The 15175-nt window shown below is 44.8% G+C and overlaps 1 protein-coding gene and 1 pseudogene across 2 annotated transcripts in view; one reads left to right on the top strand and one right to left on the bottom strand.

The window, feature by feature from the left end:
• Nucleotides 1–15175, top strand: part of TRIM26 (tripartite motif containing 26) — a 33829-nt gene continuing 18654 nt past the window's right edge. Inside the window, exon 1 of one of the 2 annotated variants that reach the window (XM_006160316.2) lies at nucleotides 1–45. The gene's annotated coding sequence lies outside the window, so the exon portion shown is untranslated. The other variant, XM_006160315.2, reaches the window with a different exon arrangement.
• The window catches only part of LOC106736183 (nuclear receptor-binding factor 2 pseudogene), a 10655-nt pseudogene continuing 4381 nt past the window's right edge, over nucleotides 8902–15175 (bottom strand).

Raw genomic sequence — 15175 nt, 5'->3', positions numbered from 1 at the left:
GAGGGCGGCGGCCTCTGCCGGGACTCGCGGCGGGAGCTCTGGGCCGTGAGTCGGGGGCGGCGGATGACAAATGCGGCGAAGCAAGGGTTGGGAGGACCGAAAGCGGCGGTCGGTCGGGGCGGAGCCGGGCCAGGCCCGGGCTGGCGCGGGAGGGGGTCCGGTTCGCGGCGCCCTGCCTGCCGGCCTAATCCCTGCTGCTGGGGTGACCCGGCCGCCCGCCCCTTCCCCTCGGGTCTTCGTCGCGTTCTCGTGACCCGCTCGGACTCGGGGCCATTCTAGTTTCCTGAGCCCGAAGTAAGCAGAGCCCGGATGACGGTCTGGTTGCCTGGAGCTGGGTAGGTAGAGCGCCAATCCGCTCCCTGACCAAAGTCATGTTTCCTTTCCTCCTTTTTTTTTTTTGGTCAGAATAAACCGGTTTAGCCACATGTACTTGGAGCTGTCCTCCAGCCGAATAGCACTTTCCCTCCTGATTTTCTTCCTGTTTGGCCTTTAAAAAGAAGTGGGTAAATTTAACTTTGTGAAGTAAATGGGAGGGACACACTTCCAGATTTTTCGTAGACATCAACTTTTGACACCACAACTTGTGTGTGCTTCAAAAGAGGGAAGCGTGACATTCGTTCATGCATGCCTCAACCGCCCGTGTAACTTAGCCAAACTCATAATCCCTGGCATGTTTTTCCTCAGGTTTTTTTTTTTTTTTTTTAACTCGGTTCTTTAAAAAATGTCCCCCAAACTGCAGTTTTACTTTCTAAACAGACTCTTATATAAATTTTAGATTTATAGAAAAACCGAGTCCCTGTATGCCCCAAACCATTTTCCGTGTTGTTAACATCCTACATCACTGTGGTACATTCGTTGTAATTAATAAACCAATGCATTATATTACCACATCCACCAATTAGATTTTCTTAGTTTTTACCTCAGTACTTTTTTGTTTCATAATGCCATCCAGAGTACCACATACTTGTAGCAATGTCGTGTCTCTTTATGCTCCTCATGGCTGTGAGAGTTTTTGAGACTTTACTTGTTTTGATGACCTTGGCAGTTTTGAATAATATTGGTCCCGTATATTGTAGGACACCTCTCTATTGCGATTTGTCTGATGTTTTTCTACTCAAACTGGGCTTACAGGTGATTAGGAGGAAGACTACAGAGGTAGAGTGCCATTTCCATCGCATTGATGGAAAGGCACGTACTATCAACATGTTTTTTTAAAAAGGAATTATTTACTTTTATTTATTTATCTATTATTCTTCAATTTGATGAGAGACCAAGCAAGCTGCCAGGTTCTGAACTAGATCCATATTTAACCATATGGGAGCCCAGCACTTCAACCGCCATACCACTAGCTGGCCTGTCCCCCATCAACATGATTTATGACTGCATGTTGACCTTGATCACCTGACTGAGTTATGTATGTCAGGTTTCTCCACTACTAAGTTACTCTTGCTCCCCCCCCCTTTGCATGTTGTACTCTTTGGAAGGAAGTTGCTATGTGCAGCCAACACCTAAGGAGTCGGGTATGCACCACCAACCATTTTGGAGGGCAAGTATCTATATTGTTTGGAATTCTTCAGCACAGGAGATTGTTTCTTCTACCCCATTTATTAATTTATACAGTATGGATTTAGGTTTTTTTTATATATATATTTTGGATTATAATCCAGTACTTAATTTCATGGCTCAAATTGTTGTAGTTTGATGTTGGGGCCCTTTCAAGTTGGCTGCTGTGCTTCTTCCTAGCATGGGTTTGAGCTTTTTGCCATTGAAACACTTACATGACCTTGCTTGAATTTCAAAAGCCTAGTAAATGTGGTAAAACATTTTTCTCTTGTTAACAGCTGAGGAAACTGAGGCCTGGAGGAAGTGGATGACTATATTTTTATGTGTCTCTTTATGCAAGGGAGCAACAGGCTGGACTCAAGACCGAGTCTGATCACTACAAAGACACTGCAAGCCTCAGAAAAGATTATGGTTGGAATAGCAAATTCTTGGGGTGACTTTGGACTTTGTCCCATGGATCAGAGTAGAAAAGATAGGGAGAATGGGAAAAGTTGGTTTTTGGAAAAACAAAGGCTTAATTCATTGGCATCCAGGATAAATTAAAACTTGCCAGCTTGGTAGAAATGGAATGTTGACCTTCCCCCACAAAAGTGTGTATGGAGGGATGCTGGGAGAGATCTGAGTAATGTTTGTGGCCAAGAATATCTAATCTAAGGAGAGCTCTTGGAGCCTGCTGCTGAATCAAAATTGTAATGTAGGAAAGAGGAGTATGGTAATGGGGAAGAATGAAGAGGGTAGAGCTCTGAATCAGGGGTGACATTAATTTCACAAACATTAACAGACACTTTATGCCAGATACTGGAAATAAGAAGATAGGCATGTCCCTTGTATTCATATTCTGGTTGGGTGAGAAAACTAGTAAAAATAACAGTTATGAAGCAGTGAGATACGATTTATTAAAAACATAGTGTAGGCAGAGCTGCAGGAACTAACCAGGGATTCTTGGAGACCAAAAGAACTTCACAGATAAGGGGTTAATTGTATTCAAGACTTCAGAGATAAGCTGGACATGAGAAAAGACCTTGTTCAAGGCCATAATTGAGTGGGAAGGAGAAGAAGCAGTTCCTAGTTTATCTAACAGCCAGAACATTAGATGAGGTAGGATTTGGGACTGGATGGATAAGTTGGGACCAGATACTGGGGCACCTCATATGCCCTACTGTGTAATTTTTTTTTTTTTGAGAGATTTTCACTGAGGGGCGCGTGCACTCGCCAGACAGACAGAGAGAGACATAGAGACAGAAAGCGAGAAATCACCCCCCAGGGGGGATGGTCACGCCGCAATCCCTTCTCCTCCATTCTCCTCTCGGGATCTTGGGCACGCACGCACACGCGCCCGGCGTGAGTTTTAAGCCACTGGGTCAGGGACACGAACCGCGGTCGACTACGTGGGAGTCCAGCGACATAGCCATTACACTAACTGCTGGTTCCCCCTACTGTGTAATTTTGATCCCCCCAGGAAGATTTTTTTTTTTAACCAGAGGACATGTACATTTGTCAGAGAGCACTCCCAGAGCAACCACCCTCTAATTTAGTGACATGGTCATACTGCATTTATTTTCCCTCCATTTCTCCATCCTGTCAGGATCCTGGGCACATGTGCGCCATGTTTTTTTTTTTTGGGGGGGGACAGGGTTTCAGTATAGGGCATGTGCGCTTGCCAGACAGACAGAGAGAGACATAGAGACAGAAAGCGAGAAATCACCCCCCAGGGGGGATGGTCACACCACAAACCCTTCTCCTCCATTCGCCTCTCGGAATCTTGGGCACGCACGCACATGCATCCAGCGTGAGTTTTAAGCCACCAGGTCCGGGATGCGAACCGCGGTCTACTACATGGGAGTCCAACGACATAGCCATTACTGCTGGTTCCCAATGTGCGCCGTGTTTTTCAAGCCTCCAGGGCCAAGATCAAATGGCAGTTGGCCTTGTGGGATTTGGCCCCTTATGCACACTTAGTGCTTAACCACTGTACTACTTGGCCGGCCCATCAGCTAAGACAAGATCTTTGTGTTGGAAAGATAATCCTGGCAGCACTGTTTAGGAGAGTTACCAAATCTGAACCACCTTTTCATTCATTTCATGTGGCCTTTTAGGTTCCACACAGAAAGATATTTTAAAAGCTAAATTAATGGTCAGATTTCAGAGCTGCTAAAATGTGATGACATGTCTCAGATTTGATGAAAAACAGTAACTCCCTAGCTGATAACTTAGATCCCCCACCCCTAGCCCCTGGAGATGAATGATTAGAATATCACCATCTCACTAACCCTAACCCATAGATCTCCACTGGTGATCTTGAAAAATTAAATTGGATAAACTGATCTTTTCTGCCTGATAGTGAAACACATTATCATAAAATGAAGGATTCTTTTTTTATTATTAATTTATTTTATTATTATTATTGTTGTTGCTGAAGAGTGCATATGCTTGCCAGAGAAATAATGAGAAAGAGAGAAAGGAAGAACCCCCAATGGATATGGGATGGACAAGCTGAAATCTTGCTCCATTTTTCCATCCTGCCAGGATTTGTGGCATGCACACACAGACCCCTGTTTTTTAAGCCACCAGGACTAGAGGTCAAACCGTGGTCAGCAATGGCGGATCCAACTCCCAGTGCATAGCACTTAACCACTGTGCTGTAGGTCTGACCCAAATCAGGGATTCTTATTTATTTATTTTTCTAAGAATTATTTATTATTCTTTTTATTTGCTATAGGGCACTGTGGTTGAGAGAGAGAAAGAAAGTGAGAAAGCAAGTACCAGATATAGGACTCGAAAGTCTGGGGACCAGCAGGTGGTGTAATGGCCATGTTGCTGGACTCCCATGTGGTCGACTGCAGGTTGAGTCTTGGACCTGGTGGCTTAAACTCACACTGGGCATGTGTGCATGCATGCCCAAGATCCCGAGAGGAGAATGGAAGAGAAGGGACTGGCACGGCCATCCCCCTGGGGAGTAATTTCTCGCTTTCTGTTTCTCTGTCTCTCTCTTGTCTTTTTGGTGAGCGCACATGCCCTATAGCAAAAATGTGTTTTTGGTGGCCGCACATGCCCTATAGCAAAAAAACCTCTCAAAAAAAAAAAAAAAAGCGTACAGTCTCACCTTGTGGGAGTTCAGTGCCTCAACTGTCATGCCACCTGTTGGCCCACCAAATCAGGGATTCTTTTATTTTATTTTAGAGAGATTTTTGCTATATGGTGCACGTACTCACCAGAGAGAGAGAGAAAGTAAGAAGAATTCTTCCCCCAGGGGAGATGGCCACACCACAATCCCTTTTCCTCCATTCTCTTAAGATTTTGGACATGAACACACACACACCTGGCATGAGTTTTAAGCCACCGGATCTGACACTCTGACTGGAGTTGACTACGTGGGAGTCCAGTAACATAACCATTGTGGCATCTGCTGGTCCCAAATCAGGGATTCTTGACCTTAAGATTTCAGTTAGGTTTACCTGCCTTCATAACAGCAATGTCCTTCTTTATGTGGCACATTAAATATGCTGATGCACTTGCCAAACCTTTATTTGTTTGTCTGTATATTCTCCCCATCCTATTTCTTCATGGTTAGATTAAGGCCCAGAAAGGTCAAGAATTAGCCTGGGGCTGCTCAGCACAATATTTGAGGCTGGGTGAAAGTTTGGGTGTTTGGGCCTTAATTTGGACTCCTCATTGTAGGCTTTGTTAGACTGTTGGCTGGGAATAGAAGTATCTGCCTGTGTTTCCTCACTCGGAATTCCTAGGAGCTCCGGGGCTGGGCCCTGATGTTTGAAAACAAGTTGGAGATGCCATCAGGGTCTAGTTTCTTCTACTTCATCTCTCTCAGTTGTCTTCATTCTCAAACAGACAAGCCCTTTGGTTAGCAATGTTCTAGCAGCTCCACACTAACTGATCTCTTCTCTTACAAGTTCCCCAGAAACCACAGCATTGACACCCTCACCCACCCCGGCTCCCTGCTGGGCCTCCTTGTAATCTGCTATGATGGAGTCATAGTCTTTCCTGAAGCAAGCACCGAGCAGGGGTTTGGCAGGTGGTCATGACAGATTTAGGACTTACTCTTTTGCTTCACTCTTGAGCTGAGGGAAGCTCCATGCTAGATGCATGATCCCTTAAGGGAATTGCGGAAAGTAACCAAAGGAAAGAATGGAAGTTGTTGGAGGGCCTTTCTTTTTCCCCAAAGGTAAATGTTTACACTTATTTGTTAGATCAAGGAACACACTATCTGATCTGCTGCTGTAATATTCCTTGGCCTGGGGACCAGCAGGTGACATGATATGTCATTGGACTCCCATATAGTCAACCCGGGTCCTGGCCCCAGGGGCTTAAAACTCATGCCAGGTGTGTGTGCATGGATGCCCAAGATCCCAAGAGCGGGGGTGGCACGTGGCATGGTGATTAAAGGTGCTGGTTTCCCATATGCCAACCACTATTTGAGTCCCAGACCTGGAAGCTTGCTTTCTTGATTTCCCTTTCTTTTTCTGTCTCTCTCAGGTCAAATTAAATAATAATAATAATAATAATAACAAATGGGGGGGCCAGCAGGTGGTGTGGTGGCAGCAGGTGGCGTGGAGCACTGGACTTCCATATGGCCGACCACAGTTCAGTCCTGGACCTGGCGACTTGCTTTCTCACTTTCTCTCTGTTTCTCTCTAAAACAAACAAACAAAATAAATAGATAAAATAAATTTTTAAAAATCGAATTAAATATGTATTTTTTGGGGGGGAAAGGTTTTTGCTGTAGGGCATGTGCACTTGCCAGAAAGACAGAGACAGAGAGAGAAACAGAAAACGAGAAATCACCCCCCAGGGAGTATGGCCACGCCACAATCCCTTCTCCTCCATTCTCTTGGGATCTTGGGCACTCACACACACACGCCCCGTGTGAGTGTAAGCCACCAGGTCCGGGACTTGAACCGCAGTCAACTACATGGGAGTCCAGCAACGTAGCCATTACTCTAACTGCTGGTCCCTAAATATATATTTTTTTAAAAAATAATTATTTTATTGAACTTTATTTTTATTTTAATTTGACCAGAGAGGGACAGAGTATGAGAGAGAAAGTGAGAAAGCAAGCCACGAGGTCCAGGACTTGAACCGCAGCCAGCCATGTGGGAGTCCAGTGCCCTTTATCATCACACCATGTACTGGTCCCATAAATAAATATTTTTAAAAATAAAAGATCCCGAGAGGAGAATGGAAGAGAAGGGATTGCAGCGTGGTCTTCCCTCCTGGGGGGGGGGTGATTTCTAAGTTTCTGTCTCTGTTTCTGTGGTGAGCACTTGTGCTATACAGCAAAAATATCTCTCTCAACAAAAAGAAGAAAAAAGGATTTCATGTCCTGTTAACGAATTCACTCATATTTTGTTGTTTGTTTGTAGTGTTCAAAACACATACGAATTCACTCATATTTTGTTGTTTGTTTGTTTGTAGTGTTCAAAACACACATATACAATGAGATTGTACTTCCCATCCACAAGGTTGTCAACAGTTGTATAGATGACAATACCATGTTTTTGGTGAGGCCAGGGAGCAGAGTGAGTGCTCATAGCCTGCTGGTGGGAGTGCCCTTCACTATAGTATAGTCACTTTGAAAACATTTTGGCCTGGGACAGGCAGGTGGTGTGGTGCTTAAGGGCACTGGACTCCCACATGGCTGACCGTGGTTCGAGTCCTAATTTCTTTTTTTTTTTTTTTTTTTTAAAAGGAAAGAACAGTTTGGCCTGATGTAATCAAGCTGAGGATGTGTATGTTAGGACTGTATGCAAAAATGTTTGCAGAAATAGTGTTCGTAATGGTCCCAAACTGGAAACAACCGTGGCTGTCAGTAGACTGCATTAAAGACTGCTGTAGTCATAGAGCAGCAATGAAGATGAACAAAATCCGCTCACGGTCCCAAGAATGAACCTCCCAGACGTGATACCGATAGAGGAAAACCAAAGCCATGCAATATGGCTCCATTTATTTGAAGCTCAAAACCAGGAAGAATGAACTATTGGGTCACTGGGAAGTCATGACATTTTTACATAGGGAAATACGTTTTGACTTTCCCGATGACCTAATATATTGTTCATGGATTTATACCTAGGTCTAAAACTAAGAAGAGGGAAGGATTAACTATCACCATTCCACTTTATTTCTCAGCAACCATTTTCTTTCTTCTTCTTTTTTTTTTTAAATAGATATTTTTGCTATAGGGTATGTGCGCTCGCCAGAGAGACAGAAAGCGAGAAATCATCCCTTGGTGATTTCTTTGGAGGATGGCCACACTTTTGCGATCACTTCTTTTCCATTCTCCTCTTGGAATCTTGGACATGCACATACATGCACCTGGCATGAATTTTAAGCTACCGGGTCCAGGACTCAAACCAGTCAACTATGCGGGAGTCCAGTGACGTAACCATTACACCAACTACTGGTCCCCCATTTTCTTTTTTTATTTTTAAGATTTATTTTATTTAACTTTATTTACTTGTTTTAATTTGACCAGAGAGGGACATAGTGAGAGAGAGAGAGAAAGTGAGACTGCAAGCCTCCAGGTCCAGGAATCACTGCAGTTGGCCATGTGGGAGACCAGAGCCCTTAACCACCACACCACCTGCTAGCCTCCCAACAACCGCTTTGTAGGCTACTGTGATCTGATTTGATGTGCAACTTGCTGCTCTTGCAGCTATAGGGACTGTGAGAAAATCTTCCTAGTCATTTACTGTCTTGCTGGAGAGCAAGGACAAGTGGCTAAGGGTGTCTGTCTTCTTCAGTAGACACTTGGGAAGCATCTCTTTGTATTAGGTACTGTATTTCTGTACTTTATTGGTTTCCTCAGCCAGTGTTTTGTTTGTTTGTTTGTTTTTTGTTTTTTAAGAGATTTTTGCTATAGGGTGCATGCACGCGCTGGAGAGAGAGACAGAAAGCAAGACATCACCGCACAGGGGAATGGCCACGCTGCAGACCTTCCTCCTCCACTCTCCTCTCAGGGTCTTGAGTATGCATGCACACCTGCCTGGGGTGAGTTTTAAGTCACCAGATCCAGGACTCGTACTGTGTTCAACTACTTGGGAGTCCAGCAACGTAACCATTATGTCATCTGCTGGTCCTCTCAGCCACTTTGTATTGACTGCTCCGTGCCAGGCACTGTGCTACCTACCCTCTGGGGATAAGAAACACAGTCTTTGTCCTTGTTTGGTGGGCAAAGCTGGTGTTAAACAAGTTACTATGCTAAGAAGTCAGGGCTAAAATTGCACAGGGCTAAAACTGTGCGGCGTTGGGTTCTTTGTGTCTGTCCAGGAGAGCCCGTGTGGACCTGGTCTGGCAGGTCAGAGCATATTTTCCCAAGGTTTTCAGCTAAGGTGTCAAGCTGAAATAGGAGTTTGCTAAATGGAAAAGGGGTGTAGTATAGGTGAAGGGAATAGCATTTTTCAAGGGCTTAGGCAGAAAAGGGCATGGCATTTTGAGGCATGGGAAGGGGGTTTGTTTAGCTGTTGATTTGAGGTCAGATTTTTTTTTTTTCTTCGAGAGCCTTCGGGGGATTTTTAACTGGGGTTAAAATAAAATCTGCTGGTGACCAGCAGGCAGCGTAATGGTTACATTGCTGGACTCTCACATGAATGGCCACAGTTCAAGTCACACAACTGGGCACAGTCAACTCACACTAGGCATGTGTTTGTGTGTACCTAAAATCCTGAGAGGAGAATGGAGAAAGGATTATGTTATGGTCCCCCCCCTCCCCAGGGAGTGATTTCTCTCTTTCTGTCCCCCAGCCCCCCTGGAAGTGCATGCGCTCTATAACAAAAATCTCTTTTTTAAATCTGCTGGGGGTCAGCAGGTTGGTTAAGATGTGTGGTTAAGATGCAGGCCGCCCATGTGGCCAACCACGGTTTGAGTTCTGAACCCGGCGTCTTGCTTTCTCTGGTGAGTGTGTATGCCCTATAGCAGGTTATAAGAAAAATAATAAAATGAAATACTCTTTTAAAAATCTGCTAACTTATATGAGCAGATTGGCATTTTAACACATAGTAGGGTATGTTTGAGGGACAAAAGGAAGGCCAGAGTGGTTGGAGGAATGTAGAGGAGAGCAGAGAGGAGGGTTCAGTCAGTTGGGAAGTCCTTGAGGGCTTTGTAATCCCCACGGTTGTATCTGATTTTAGCTTGCAAAGGATTATTCCATTACGTCACTAGTGTTAAGCTCTGGTAGGGCAAGGACTTTGCCACTTTTGTTCCTTGCTGTAATTTCAGTGCCTGGCACATAGTAAGCGTCCAGTAATATCTGTAACTGTGGGATGGATTATGACACCTGCTTCCTAAAAACTTCAGTGCCGCAGGCTGGCAGGTGGCATGGTGATTAAAGGTGCTTGGACTCCCACATGGCTGCAGTTTGAGTCCCAAAGCTGGTGGCTTACTTTCTCACTACCTCCCCCCACCAAGTCCCTCTCTGGTCAAATTAAAAAATAAATAAATGAATGAAGTTAAAATAATTCTTTAAAAAAAAAAGTACTCAATGCCTTCCCTGAACTGTTAGGATAAAGTTCAGATTCTTAACATGGCCCAGAGTCTTCCATAATCTGTTCCCTCCTGTTTCTGCACTGTCCCTCTGCTCTAGCCCCAGTAGCTGCCCAACCCCCGCACCCCACCTCTGCCCAATTGTTTGTTCCTCAGACTCTTTCTGTGGCAGTCAGTTTCCTCTGTGAGGCTCACCCACATCACTCCCTGGATGAGGATAAGTTCATTTTCTAGGCACCAGAGTGCAGTGTGGTGGGGTGAAGGTGCCCAGAACGGCAGGTGCACCTCACGCCTCCTGACGCCAGCCCTAGCCTTGCTGCCAGCCAGCTCTGCTGCTGGGCAAATCAAGCTAAGGCTGCAGCCCCCACTTTGATCTTCTGCAAATACAGTAAGAGAGTTTGGCTGGTGAACCACAGTCCTGGATACACAGTAGAATCCCACCTTGAAGAGGATTTTTTTGTTTTTGTTTTTGAATGCCGAAGCCTGAGCCTCCTCAGAGATTCTAATTTGATTGATTTGTGTGTGTTTTGAAGCCTCCCCAAGAGATTCCTATATGTAGTCAGGGTTTCAGACCATCCTGCTAAATGCTAACAAATTCCTTCATATATTCAATTGCAGAACTCCAAAGTATACTTGGGAATTTTTGAGCACGAGAGACCTCGGTTTGTGATTCAGCATCAGACAACTATCTAGGCAGAGAGACTTTCTCCCAAGGCAGGGCTGCCTTGCGGGTTAGCCACAGGACAGGGACACTTTAAAGCCTTGTCTCCTCCATCTCCCAGCTGGCTGCCGCCTCTGCCTCCCTCTTGGCCTTGTGAGACTTTCCACTGTTTGGGCATGGTAGGACCAACGCTGCCTCTGGTGCCATTGGGGTTTGGCCCTGTGGGGGTATGTAACCCATGAATGACCACAGGGCTGCACTCTCCATAGTCATTGTGATCTCTGGCTATAGCCTGATGCCCAGCCCACAGCCACAATCAGGGTTATAAAGTTCTGGTGTCCAGGCCTCTGGCCTGGTCAACAGAGATGAGACCTCTACTTTGGTGTGTATGTAGAGATCCCTTGTTCTTTGCCCTGCACTCTGCCCTCTTTGGCTTTGTTAAGACCTCTACTTTGGTGTGTATGTAGAGATCTGCACTCTGCCCTCTTTGACTTTGTTAAAAATGCCTCACAGAAGTTCACTTTTAGGAGAATTGGCTTATTTCTGGTTAACTACTAGGGTCTATTCTGGGGCCCTCCTTATCCTTAATTGGGGTTCCTATAGCAAATAGAGCTGTAGGCTGTGTTTCAGAATTACGGGAAGAAGGGATTCTTGTTTTGGAGGCCTAGATGTGTACTTGAGAAGCAGTCTTGGCAATCAAGAAAGCCCTGGAGGCCAGGATGCACACTCAGTCCTCTGGGCCCCAGCCGATGCAGCACCTTCTAGGGCACTCTGTGGCATCTAGGAGCTTGAGGCAGCAGAGAGGAAGGGGCTAAGTGAGGGGGGTGGCACAAGCCACAGACGTGGAAGAACAGTTTAACACCTACAGGAGTTGGCGGCTGTTAGCAAGGGGCTGATCCTTTCCTTCTGGGATTGGGCCAGGGTGGAGGCAGGTTCTTGGAGTGCAAATATCTGCCTACAGGGTGTGGGTGTTCACATCAACACTTTCCCCAGCTAGTGTTTGCAGCTCACAGTGACTATTCTTGCAACCAACGCTTGTGCATGCATCTGCATCCTGAAATATACAGTAGGAAATTACCCAGTGTCACCTTGGCCAGTCTGTTGGCATGCAGATTAGGTATGTATAAGATCCAGAGACTTGTAGGGGAGGGGAGAATTTCAGAGAAAGGTAGGAGTGTCTCCAGTTCTGCTTGTGAGGAGAGTGTCAGGACACTACAGGGCTTGTCCTCTGGAATCCCTCTCTGGTTCTGTTGAATCACATCTAGTTTCTGGGGTTTGCTAAAGAGACAGAACTCCTCTCCCTGGAGCTCGGCTGTATCACCTCTGGCGCAAGGTGATTCATAAAGATGTCCTTGGATTTCAGAATTCTCGTTTGGGTCTTTACCTCAATGAGTGGAGTGGAGTGGAGGTGGACCAGATCATCTCTAAGGTTTTTCCTACCTCTTACTTTGTGTGGTTCTGTTGCCCCAAGAGCCAGGAATGGAAAGGAGAGTTCATAGTTTGACCTGCTATTATAGAAACCTGTTGAGATAATCAGTGAATGTGCCAAATGCATAATGAATGGGCAAAATTATTTGGGAGTTTGGGAAGCTGGAGAAAAGTTTTATGAGAGGGTGAGTTTTGCATGGATCTGACAGAATTGGGTGTGGAAGAAGGGAGCAGTTTCCTATGTCTTTCCAACTCAACTTTACTTCTAATCCTTCTTTTTGGGGGGTGGGGGTGTTTGCTATAGGGCGCATGGCGTTCGCCAGAGAGAGACAGAAAGTGACAAATCACCCCCACAGGGGGGGATGGCCATGCCACAATCCCTTCTCTTTCATTTTCCTCTTGGGATCTTGGGCACGCACGCACGCACATATGCCTGGCATGAGTTTAAGCCACCAGGTCCGGGACTCGAACTACGATCGACTACATGGGAGTCCAGCAACATAGCCATTACGCTAACTGCTGGTCCCTCCTCTAATTCTTTTTTTTTTTTTTTTTTTTTTTGGAGAGATTTTCACTGTAGGGCGCGTGCACTCGCCAGACAGACAGAGAGAGACATAGAGACAGAAAGCAAGAAATCACCCCCCAGGGGGGATGGTCATGCCGCAATCCCTTCTCCTCCATTCTCCTCTCGGGATCTTGGGCACGCACGCACACGCGCCTGGCGTGAGTTTTAAGCCACCGGGTCCGGGACACGAACCGCGGTCGACTACGTGGGAGTCCAGCGACATAGCCATTACGCTAACTGCTGGTTCCCCCTCCTCTAATTCTTAATTCTTGAACCCTCCTTCAGTCACTACAAGGGAAAAGCTGCTGTCCAACTGAGATACTTTATTGCTCGCCCGGATGTTAAAGTCTGTCACGACCCTAGTGCTAGGGTGTGTTCAGTCAGCATCAGCAGAATGTATGTCCCTTTTCTTTTGTCAGCATTACTCAGTTTACAAAGCCCTTCCATGTAGATGACCTCATCTGAGCTTCCAAACAAAGGAGCTGGTATTAAACCCCATTTCCCAGTGTGTTGGGTAGGGAAGAGAATTTAACGGATTGGCTGAGGCAGTGGCACAGACACTGCTTCCTAGCCCTGTGCTCTTGGGCAAGTTGCTTAAACCACTGAGCCTCAGTTTCCTCAGAAAAGTTTCTGAGCATGAAATAGCATAATGGCAAATATGGTGAGTCCTAAATAAATACCATTGCTGAGAGATGTTAGTCATCTGGTTATTGGGATTCAGAGCCCAAAATTAAACCTGGATTGTTAATCTATATCTCATGTCTTAGATGTATTCAGAAGTGCCACAATAAGCTTTTCTTTTTTTTTAGCATTGTCAGAGTGCATGCACCTGACAGAGAGAAAGAACATGAGAAAGCACCTCCTGTGAGAAATGGTCACACACAGTCCCTTCTCCATTTCTTCCTCCTTTTGGGCACACATTTCGTCATGTTTCTCAGGTCACCAGGTCCAGGACTAAGTCAGCCATGTGGGATCCAACGGCCTTAACCACCAGGCCATAAGCTAGCCCATCATCTTTCAATATACATGCTTAGTATGTTTAAGGTAGAGTCTGTATAACCAAGCAGTGAGATTGATCACAGAAGTGGTACTGTTTTTCTTTGTTGCTTATAACAGACTCTCAAAAATAAACATTTGTGTATAATTAACACTGTTTTCAGTTCCTCTGAATCTATTCAGTACAGATACATTGAACTTTAAAATTTTTGTTTTGCTAAACCATTTCAAATTAAGTTGTAGTCATGAAACACTAATACTATAGCATCCATTCCCTAAATACATAAATATTCTCATACATAACCTCATAATACCATCAAGAAAACAATTTCGAAAAATTTTTTTAGAGAATATTTTTGCTGTAAGATAGGTATGCTCGTCAGAGAGATGGAGACAGAAACCAATAAATCACTCTCCAGGGGGATGGGCTTGTTTCAATCCCTTCTCTATTCTCCTTCTGGGTCTTTGGGTATGCACACGCATATGCTTGGTGTGAATTTCAAGCTGCCAAGTTTGGGACTCGAACCATGGTGGACTACGTGGGAGTCCAGCAATGTAACCATTACGTCATCTGCTGGTCCCCAAGAAAACAATTTCTTAATATAATCCGATACACAATCTATTTTCAGATTTCCCCTAATATTCTCAACTATTTTTATGGCTTTTTTATACAGGATCTAATCAAGATTAATGCATTGCATTCGGTTATTTCTCTTTAACCTTTTAAAATCAAGAGCAATTCTTTTCAAATATTTTATGACATTGACTTTTTTTTTAAAGAATTATTTATTTATTTATTTTTCCCACATGTGTTTTGCCAATGAAAGATGAAGAGAAGAAGCTGCCAAATCTGGGATTTGAACCACAGTCAGCCATGTGGGAATTCCAGTTCCCTAACCACCATGCTACCTGCCGGCCCCTGACATTGACTCTTTTTGAAATACCAGTCCAGGGTCAGCCACTGGCATATTGATTAAGGTTGCTAGATCCCATATGGCCAACTACAGAGTTAGAGTCCTGGACTCAGCAACTTGAAATACATACCAGGCACATGTACATACAATACATACCTAAAAATCCCAAGAGGAGAATGAAGGAGAGGGAACTATGGTGTGGCCAGCACCCCTGTGGAGTGATTTCTCACTTTCTCTTTTTCTTTCTTTCTGACAAGCTCACAAGGCCTATAGCAAATTGAAATTAATTAATTAATTGATTAACTGAAAGAGTCCAGACTTATTTCCTAGTGAATGTACACATTCTGGATTTATCTGTTTCCTCATGGTGTGTTTCACTTTTTCAGTTGTAATTTACTGCAAAGTATTCTTTTTCCTTCATATATTTTTTTTAAAGAATTATTTATCTGTTTTTTTGGGGGGTGGGGAGAAGTTTTTGCTATAGGGCACAAGCACTGGCCAGAAAGACAGAGACAGAGAGACAGAAAGCAAGAAATCACCCCCCGGGGGGGATGG

This window comes from Tupaia chinensis, unplaced genomic scaffold (assembly GCF_000334495.1).
Source record: "Tupaia chinensis unplaced genomic scaffold, TupChi_1.0 Scaffold000678_1, whole genome shotgun sequence".
NCBI lineage: Eukaryota > Metazoa > Chordata > Mammalia > Scandentia > Tupaiidae > Tupaia > Tupaia belangeri.
Note: the sequence above shows the minus strand (reverse complement) of the source record. Positions and strands in the feature narration are given on the sequence as shown.